The 9,591-nt window shown below is 41.1% G+C and overlaps 1 long non-coding RNA gene across 1 annotated transcript; it reads left to right on the top strand.

Annotated features, from left to right (window-relative positions):
• The first annotated feature begins 184 nt into the window (after positions 1-184).
• On the top strand, positions 185-5,438 carry LOC137784040 (uncharacterized). The gene is made up of 3 exons (XR_011077374.1): positions 185-207; positions 334-492; positions 2,610-5,438. It is a non-coding gene; the product is annotated as an uncharacterized lncRNA (long non-coding RNA).
• Positions 5,439-9,591: the final 4,153 nt, after the last annotated feature.

Raw genomic sequence — 9,591 nt, 5'->3', positions numbered from 1 at the left:
CTGCATCACTTATTGGAGCGGTCACTCACATTTATGAGTTTGCAGAAGGCAGTGATCCTCGTCTCCCTCTATGGTGTGTGTGTGTTATATTTTTAGTTAGCACAGCCCCTCAGACATCAGCGGGGTTAATGACTCTTCAAGTGGCAGTATTTAAGAGAGCAGCAGCAGACCGCCACACGGAGCACGCAGAGCATCACCAACGCTGAGGTACATCACCAAGCTGATAGATATTACTGCACCTGAAAAAGACGTGTTCAAATTAATAATTTCTCAGAGGTTCATCATCCTTGTGTGTGTGTGTGTGTGTGTGTGTGTGTGTGTGTGTGCGTGCAGGTAGTTTGAAGCAGGTTTAAAGATGTCCAATGACAAGCACCCCGAGGTGGCCGGCTGCGACGCCTCCATCATGAAGAACGTCTGGCAGATCCGAGAGAGGGACTACGGAGAGAAGCTGCAGCAGGAGCAGGACCGCGTGGAGAGCAGCGCTCTGACCGCGTAAGGCCACAAACACATGAAATCTTCATTTTTTAAATGTAATATTTTTGCAAGATTGTTTTGGCATTTTGCCTTCCTAGTTGTATTAGAGGGACAGGAAAGGTGTCAAGAGATTGCTGTTCTTTGGTCTGTAACACATCTTAGCTGACCTTTTTTCTGTGATGTTTCTACAAAATACTTTTTCCGGCGCAAAATCATTTTTGTTGGAAAAAAAAAAGAAAGTAATACACAGCGATCTGCCATCAGTGTCTATTTTAATATAGGAATGAAGTTTATGAACATAACATTTTTGAGTGGATGCTAATTTCAAATAGATTTGGGAAAGAAATCTCACGTACCCTCAGGTACACACGCCCATCTGAGAACCACTGCTCTGGATGAACACGGCCTCGGTTACACTGATAAACATAAACAGGAAACTACACTTACAAAGCGCAGTGACCGAGAACACAACATATCATATGTTGGTCCTTTTCAAGTTCTATTCTCTCTTTAACCCCTCATAAAAAATAATATTCATACTTAAATCACAGAATCCCTACTTCAGTTCCCCGTCTTCACTCCGTTCTGGAAGGTTTTGGTTAAATCTTAAATGTCCTTCATTAATATTAAAAAGATTAAACGACATCTTAAACAATGTAATTTTGTTAGGTTTACAAAACCAATTGTGGTTTAATTTGATTGTTGTATAAAAAACTATGGTGGTTTGGGTTAAAATTAGACATTTTGTTACATAACCGGCATTTATAAAATACAAAAGTTACATAATAAGCCCTGGTAAAGTAAGACCACACTGACACCTCCCGGGTTTGTTCTCCCTGTCCGACCCCCACTCTCCCTCCATGGATTTCTTGCTCGTCATACCCAATCAGTTGCTCCGACCGTCTAATAATGGCTTTACGTTGGAGTTGTACGAAAGCCAGGTGGGTCCAGGCTTTCGTACAACAGATGCTATCGGGTTAGTTTCCTCTGCCCAAAATGTTATGTAATCGTCATATATGAATTGAAGTATCTCAAAGATAACTTTGTTGTGCAACCAAAAAAAGATTTAAACAGATGAGTGAGAGGGAAATTGGATCCATCACCATACTAAGGGTTAGCGGTTAACTTTGACACCAGAGCTCAGACATGAGCTACATCAACTACAACGGATTATGTGTCATGACCCTTCGGACAGCTTTCATAGCTGAACAGATTTACTGGGAGTGATGACACAAATAGGGTTTTTAAAGTTGACACTAAACCTTGAAGAAATGAATGTCGGGTGCAGCTACTGTACATCTGACCGCAAATAGAATTTCCAACAAAATTTCCCCACAGGAAGTTAAAGTTAAAGCCAGTTCTATCCATTTCATATTTAATTATAAATGAGCAGTTTATATTTTAACTCATATGGTTTTAAACTTGTATTTTAACTTAATTTAACAATTCAAACAATACAATACAAGTCACAGCAGAGATGAATGAATATCACAGTGCAGCAAGAGACAAAAAGCCAACTGGGCTTATTTGAAGCCTTCACCTATACAATATTTAAAATTATACAAAATTACAAACAGTAAAGGAAAAATGTATAGACAACAAAAGAAAAAACAAAGAAAATAAAGAAAATGACTGTAATTATATTGAGTCTGTGTAGGCATGTGTAGGCATGTGTGTGCATGTGTGAGCGTATGTTCTTCTGTTTGAATAAAACAATAAAGTGACATTACATCGGTACAACTCCCCAACATTGTGGCAGAAAAACACTCCCCATTTCTTGTACAAATAAACGTGTGGTTTTATTGAAGTCAGTATTTAACATTGTCTCACCCTACTCAGAGTGCCACCTTATGCCTAAATATAAACAGTCTAGTCATACATACTGCTGTCCTCACACCTTTAGACTTCCTCTGTGAATATAAATGCGTCATACATACTGTAGCCAACAAACTACACCTTTATTGCGCCACAGCTGTTACAGAAAACAGCATCACAACATATGAGGGTGTGATCAATATTAGCATCTGAAAAACCTGAGTGATGTAGTGATGTAATACTTAAATGAATGGTGTTACTATAATATGAGTACATGGAGGCATTATTACATGTTTTTCTTCTATATTTTTTTCCCATAGTATTAACAAAGACTGGGCAAATCGTTTGGCTGCCAGACAGGGAGGCTTCAAAAGGGTGGAGAGAAAAATTCAACCTGATCAGAATCAGACGGACGACAGCAATGTCTGGAAGAGCAAGGCGCCCCAGGTTCCTCCTGCTCTTCCTCGTGGTGCAGGTTTAGGTCCACATGGCAGACCAGAAAAACAAATCAGTGGCTTTTCCACTCCAGCCCCCAAAAACAAGGAGAAAACGGGGCAGGACAAGAATTTAAAAAGGCTACAATTACTCATGTTTATCACACAGACTCAACCTTCTGCAATGGTGTGGGGGAAGTCTTGGAAGTACAACAAATCCTTGCCATTACCAGTAGAAGGCACTAATGCTGAATCTAACTGGGGCCAGTGCTGGATGCTTGCTACCCAGCAGCCTTACTCTGAACCAGGCAAGCCTTGGCTAAATGAACCTAACTTAATTGATCCGCACAACCTTCATCTATGTAATAAACCTGACTACAGAGTGGTGGAATCAAAAGACCTAGACTTGAGCCTTGCCACTGAGGAGTGGCAAATGTCCTGGAGAAAATCAAACCACAACAATAAGAAGGATGATACATCTTCCGTAAATGAAGAAAGTGTTGCAAAATATGGATTCTTCACTTTGCTGGTGGAGACTCAGCACCACAATGAAGCCTTGTGCTCATCAGAGTGGAGCGAGTCATGGAGATCCAGCAAGCCAGAAAGTCAGCAGGATTGTACTGTTCCAAATGATGGTCTAAAGAACGAGTCTACTGCTGAAAAGCATGATATGGATCGAGAGAAGAGTTCCAACTCGGAAGAAAGTTGGAAGCTAGTTAACCATCATGGCTGCAAGTTGCCTCAAGTTAAAAAATCTCACAATTCAGAGTGGGCCAACTCATGGAGAACCACCATGTTGGCGTTCAACAACCACAAGAGTTCGGATCCCTCTCAAGATCACAGCGATACTTCAGATGATTGCAGCCAGCAGAGAGAGTCACATCTCCAGAAAGTCATGCTTGTGTATCAAGAGAAGAAACACAAAGATCTATACTTGCAGCTTTGTAATGAATTTAATGCTCTAACTGAGTGGAGCAAGTCTTGGCAGGTGACCAAAAATAACTCGAAACCATGTGAGGAATTAGAGAAAGTCCTAAAGTGTTTGCCACCAAAGAGGAAAACTGCTTCAGATGCTCAGAAGGTGGAGAACAACCAAAAGGCTCAGTATTCAACATCCGAGAAAGTAGACTCTTGCTATGAGCAACTGAAAAACTATGTGATTTTTAGTCCAAATAGAAAATTAACCCAATCTCAACTGAATCATCTGAGACACCTTGAAAATGGCTTGTCTGTCTCAGAATGGAAGGACTCCTGGAAGACACTGAAACACAGAATGAGAATCGAGAGAAGAAGAATGAGGCCTGACCCTTCAAGGCCTTTCAGGACATCTGAGAGGGGAGAAGATATGAACCCCACTACCTCAGAGTGGAATGGCTCATGGAAATTCACCTGTCAGTCCCTACGTCAGGAGACTGAAGCTTGGCAGCAGGGTTGGTCCACCACACCGCAAGTCCGGGTAGATCGTGCAAGGGACCGGGATCATTTTGTACCTGTGGAACTCCCCAAGAATGGGCCGACAGGGGAGCATAGTTGGGCAGATTCATGGATGTTCTTAAGGCGCCAAGCAAGAACAGAATCTGGGCATGGTAGGGCACAAACCAGCCAAGTAAGGTCAAGTGTGGCTTCGCACAATCCTGGTGATTCACATACACAGGGGAGGTATTCTCGGTCAGTTTCTGATTGGCAAGAAGCTTGGATGGTCTCAGAAACGCCATTCCATCATGACAGACCCTCCTTAACCCAGTGGAGGGAGGCCTGGAGGTGGTCCATCTACCACACAGCACACTGCACTGAGCAAGTACCTCAAGAGAACGAAGTGGATGTGTTAATGGAGATCCAACCCCAGAGGGAGAAGATATCCTTGCAGAGAGCCAACACTAAAATCAGCCAGTCTTTTAACAACCAGGTATTCAGGGAAAGATATCCTGAGAAACAGTGGAACGCTTCATGGAGAGCTGGATCACTTCTGAACAATAAAATGGATGAATCATCAGGGATACCTGGGAAAAGCATAACCAACACTACTCAGCAGCAGGACACCACTGAAAATGGACATAGCACTAAGTGGGGAAGGTCGTTCCGACTCGCCAACCCCATGCCCCAAATGGAGCAATCTTGGGTGGAGTCTTCTCCTAACCCGTGTCACTATGCGGTAATGTGGTCAAGCACAAAGAACAAACAGATCAACATCAATACTGACTTAAGTAACAACCCTGCAACCTTCAGGCTTTGGGTAAACTCCCATCGGTTCCTCCAGGACGCCAGTGCACAGACCAAAAACAAAACTAAGTCTAAGGAACCTGTTGACCCTCTAGTGATTCTAACAAACAAGACCAAAACAAGGATGCATTTATACTATAACATTGAGAAGGAGAAACAATCAGAGAGAAAATGGGCAGGATGCCACCTATTGGGTAAAACCCAACCACGTCCCAAGAGAGATGGTGCTTCCGCAAAGAACCGTAAGATGGAGAACCAAACCCCAGACAAGTTCTTTGAGGAGTGGGCAGAATCTTGGATGATCTCGGCCCGGCCTGGTGATCTGAAAAATCAAATGCCCGTTAAGTCGCTCTCTGGTTGGAATGAGTCATGGAAGTTCCTCCTTCCTCCATACCCGCAGATGAATGGCCACAAGGCCAAATAGAAGTCACATCCCAGTCATCTTTCACACAGTCAAAACTGGCTACATATAAATCATGATAATAATAAAATATTGAATGCTTTACCATTTGTTTTTGTTTTTGTTGTTTCAAATTGTATTTGTAATGGTCAGGTATCACTTTTGACAAATGAGTAACAACACAATCAAAATGTTGTCTTGTATTTATCATATTACACAATAATCACTTTCTATTCACAAACACAATGTGCAATATTATATTTCTGAGTTCCTCAGGACAAGATATTGACTTGTGTAAAGGCTAAACAAAATGTTTTCACTTTTATATCTTTAGTGGTAATGTGCATTTTAGCACACACAGCAGATAAAAGAAGTATTCAAATCGGATCAGGCACAGAAAGGACGCACCAAAATCTGCCTTGCTTTTAGGTCTGCAGCGCCAGTAATCTGCTATTCATGTTGAATTAACCACTGGTGGTTAAAGGGCAATCAAGGCTGGAAGGACAGGCAGGACTGCTATGATAAGACAGTGCAGCAAAAACAAAGAATAATACAACAGTGAGTTACTTACTGTAAAAAGGAACTCATTTGAAAACCATTTTCATGCAATAAAAATATCACTTGCAATTCATATGTATCACATACAAACATCACATACTATTCACCTATTCATCAGCACCTCAAAAGGAACTCATTTGAGATTGATTTCATGCAATACAAGTATACATAGTATCACTTACAATTAATATGCATCACATACTTATATCACATTTTATTCACTTATCCATTAACACTAATTAGCTCATTTGTAAATCATTTCATGCAATAAAAATAGATATAGTATTAATTACTGTTCACATACATCACGTACATTACAAGCTCCAGTCCCTCCAGCAGTTGGTCTCTTTCTTTTCTTTTCCCCCAACCTGGCATTTTCCTCTCTACAAACACATTACAACACCATTGGGGCAAAAAATACAGTCACATGTCAAACAATGCCCTGTCAAACATCAGATTTCTATTACTGCTAGCTAGCTTTAACTAACCAGAGGCCCCGGTTTCCCCGGGGCCTCTGGGAAGAGGCCCCGGGGAAGACCCAGGACACGCTGGAGGGATTATATCTCCCGGCTGGCCTGGGAACGTCTCGGGGTCCCCCAGAACGAGCTGGAAAATGTTGCGGGTGAGAGGGAAGCCTGGGTCGGTCTGCTGGGTGTGCTGCCACCGCGACCCGACCCCGGATAAGCGGCGGAAAATGGATGGATGGATAGCTAGCATTAACTAGCGCTAGCTAACGCTAGCATTCCTAACATGACCTAATTCTAAAAATTCACCTCAGCAAAAGCAAAAGCCTATAAAACAACTGTTAATTCAGTCATTTCCAGTGAATTCCTTACCAACACCATTTCTAATTTGATTAATAAGTATCATGTTCTAAGACTAGTTACTGCTAGCCAACGCTATCCTTTTTAGTAGCTAGTGATTATGTCCTTAGCTAATAATGCACAAGAATAACAATTTCTTCAACTAGAATTGAAAGAAAAGTGTTTTTAAGAGGATAACTCAACTGTTATTTGTTAGATCATCCAGGAAATCATGAACCCTTAAATTATGATTAAATTTGGCTTTAGTTATGCGAGACATTTTTTCAGTTTTCCAGTTTAGTTCTATACAGCCTAGCCTATGGAGGGAAATAGACAGCCTCCTGGCACAATAGAAAAACAGCATTTGATTGGTCCTTCTATGAATATTCCAAAAGATGATTGGGCCACACATAGAACATTATAACACTAAGTCTGAGAATAACTTTGTAGATAGAACCTTTTTGTTCTCAGAAAAAACACCCAATTTAACCTGAAGCTCCTCATTCAGCAGCTTTGTTTTTTGTTGCAGTTTTTGAGGCGTAGTTCTTTCTACAAACTTTGAGAATTGACTCATTCTTCTCATTGTTATTTCACATATAACACGGTAACGGTGTTACTCAACCGTGCTTTCTTTATCCTGGTAATCCACGTTAAGAAACCATCGGTTCATACTCAGTTCTTTACACCTTTTTGAAAAGGTGGACTTTGAGGGCTTGCAGGACGTTTTAGGTGGTTTTCCAGTTTGTGATGAGGGCGACAATGATTTTCTTCACATATTTGCCAGTTACTGAGTCGATTATCTGTTCACTTCAGCACTTTGTGAATGTGTAAATATAATACATACAGACTTTGCACATAGAACACTATCTAATTTTTTTTTCCAGCTGCAGATGAACAGAAGAACGCTTTGTTTTTCTGTGGTCGTCTTCTCCGACAATGAATTCTCATTGCGTGATTAATCTTCATTGCATACAAAAACAAACATCCACTCTGTTCTTTTCTGATTCTGATCATTTCCAGGCATCTTCATATGTTTTTCTCAGCTATATTCAGTCTATGACAGGCTGTAGTTTATGTACTCTGACGTTACATTTCACCATGCCGTCACAGAGCAGGTGAGAACATTAAGGCAATTTGTGAAACAAAATATTAAGTTACAGATGAAGGATTATGTTTGGTGAACCAGCTGGTTCAGCGTTGACAGACTTACAGATGACAGCAGGGGTTCAGGTTTCACTCTGAGAATGGAGACTCAGTCTGATCCATATCCGGACTGAAAGCCAAGCCTGCGTGTGAGTGTGAATGAATGAGACAGAGAAAGACAAAATAGTCAGAGAGAGACACTGGTGTGAGGGGATTAGGAGAGAGAAGAAGGATGGTCAGGATATGAAGTGGTTAGAGAGGAGGATTATGAAGACGATGGAGATAGAGAAGGGGCGAGAGAGTTGGTAAAAAATACCAATGAGAGAGTTATACAGTACATCAATGATACAAGAAGGAAGGACTTCAGAAGTAAACAGAATGAGATTCTTTCTTTCCTACAGGCCAAGTCCAAAAAACCCGGTTCCTCCCCAGCTGAGGGTGTGCTGGCAGTTCCTCTCATGTCCACGAGATGCTGCTCTACCTCAACACTGAATTATTGAAGAGGAAACTTCTCTCTAATACTAAGTCATGACAGTTTTTAGACAAGTTCAGCTCTCAGGACATCGTTTACCTTCTTTAAAGTAAATCTGACTGCAGATTTTCTGAACCACTAGTCCGATTATTTTTCTCATAGAGGGTGTTATGTGACGGACAGTTTGAGCACGTCAACGCTTAGATGGATGGATGGACTGTAGCACAGCGGTGCTTTGATTTCAATACAATTTGTTTGTCTTTAATTCACCTATTAAAGGCACTTGCATATAAGATACATTTTTTTGCACCGCTTCATATGACACGCCAATGCTGGGTTGTATTATTGTAAAGACATGAATATTTACAAAGCGTAAAAATTGCCAAAACGCGGATCCTCGTCGGCAGGTTCATAAGTGTTAAGTGTGTAACTGTTTACCACAGGCGAGTTCACTCAGAGCATTTCACTGAAAGGAAACTCAATCACATAGCTGAGACTCATACCTCAGGCAGACAGTGGGATGCTCGTTGGTCCTCTGCCTGCACAAATCCGTTAAATCTTTTATTGAAAAGGTGTTGCAAATTTACATCGCTGCCAGAATGAATAGTTTTGATGCAAAATATTGGCATGTAAGTTTTTTTCAGCCGATAACATTTGAAGAGGGTGATTGTGATGATCACTATGTAAATTGTATTTTAATATGTGAGCATGCTGACATTGGCTAATTAATACGACACAAAGTACAGACTGATGGGAAAGCCATTATCTTTACAGATATTTGGTCATAAAACAATAAAATATCATTGATACTAAATACTTATAGAATCAGCAGCTCCTCCTGATTTGAAACTATATTAGGATTTTATGGCTGACAACGATGGCTACTGCAGCAACGGACCCAAACGGAAATGTATGAGGTCTAAATATTGTATTACATATTTTTAGATATAAATACCTGATTATATGAAAACGGTCTCACAGTGTGTCCTCACTGATTAACTCAGAGCCGTTGTTGTAAAAATAGTAGTGAAGCCTGGTTGAGGGCCCTCTGGCCTGCAGTTTCCTGTCATCAGCAGCAGGTGACCTGAGGATCCTGTTACAGGTGAAGGGTCTACTGCTGCTGAGTGACCTGCTTTAGCACTAGAACCGCCAGGAGGTCCTTTCTATATATCAACGTTCAGTCAGTATCATTAGCTTTTATTTGGCCTACTTTGTCCAGAACAAAGACCTACATGACACACATGTATTAGGCTGAGTCATGCTGCACTTCAC

This window comes from Clinocottus analis, unplaced genomic scaffold (genome assembly GCF_023055335.1).
Source record: "Clinocottus analis isolate CAN_PGR_092001 unplaced genomic scaffold, fCliAna1.0.p SCAF_13, whole genome shotgun sequence".
NCBI lineage: Eukaryota > Metazoa > Chordata > Actinopteri > Perciformes > Cottidae > Clinocottus > Clinocottus analis.
The sequence above is the reverse complement of the archived record's forward strand: the minus strand, read 5'-3'. Positions and strand labels throughout refer to the sequence as shown.